Raw genomic sequence first — 627 nt, 5'->3', positions numbered from 1 at the left:
AAATATAAATATTTCGCGATGATCTGCAAAAAAACGGAATGTCTGTGAACTCCTGTTTCACACATTGGAGTGACTGAGCGAAAGATGATTACAATCTTGTTGAATAAAGTAGTTTCCTTTTTCGTTACCCCGACGTCGTTTAAATATGACGTCACATTGTCTTGAACTGAAAATTCTCATTTGCATATTTTATGGCGGTGTTTATTGGATGACAGTCGGAATGTATAATTTGATAAACTGATTTGTTTATGAATATGCCCTCTATAGATTAGGAGATGTTCCAACAGACTCATGGAGAACAAACATATACAACTTAAGTTCAAACGTAAGGCTATAGGGTTTAATGTTTTAATATCTTTGTACAGTTTTAATGGCCGATCATCACGACATGGTCATACCGGGTCACAATCCAGAATGGCTGAGGTATTATTGACATGGGGAACAAAGAAACAATGGAACACTCAAACTATTGTTTTATCCCTCACGAAGCAGCCTCAGAATTCGGCAGTTACAGCTTAATGTCCTAAAACCAGATTAAGGTCATTTTAAGATGGTGACGTATATAGTCTGGCCAAGAAAAGGCCGCGCTATAGTGCCAAACCCGGGTCACATTATACCGACACAACA

This window comes from Pecten maximus, chromosome 13, assembly GCF_902652985.1.
Source record: "Pecten maximus chromosome 13, xPecMax1.1, whole genome shotgun sequence".
Classification (NCBI taxonomy): Eukaryota; Metazoa; Mollusca; class Bivalvia; order Pectinida; family Pectinidae; genus Pecten; species Pecten maximus.
This window is presented reverse-complemented; position numbering follows the sequence as displayed.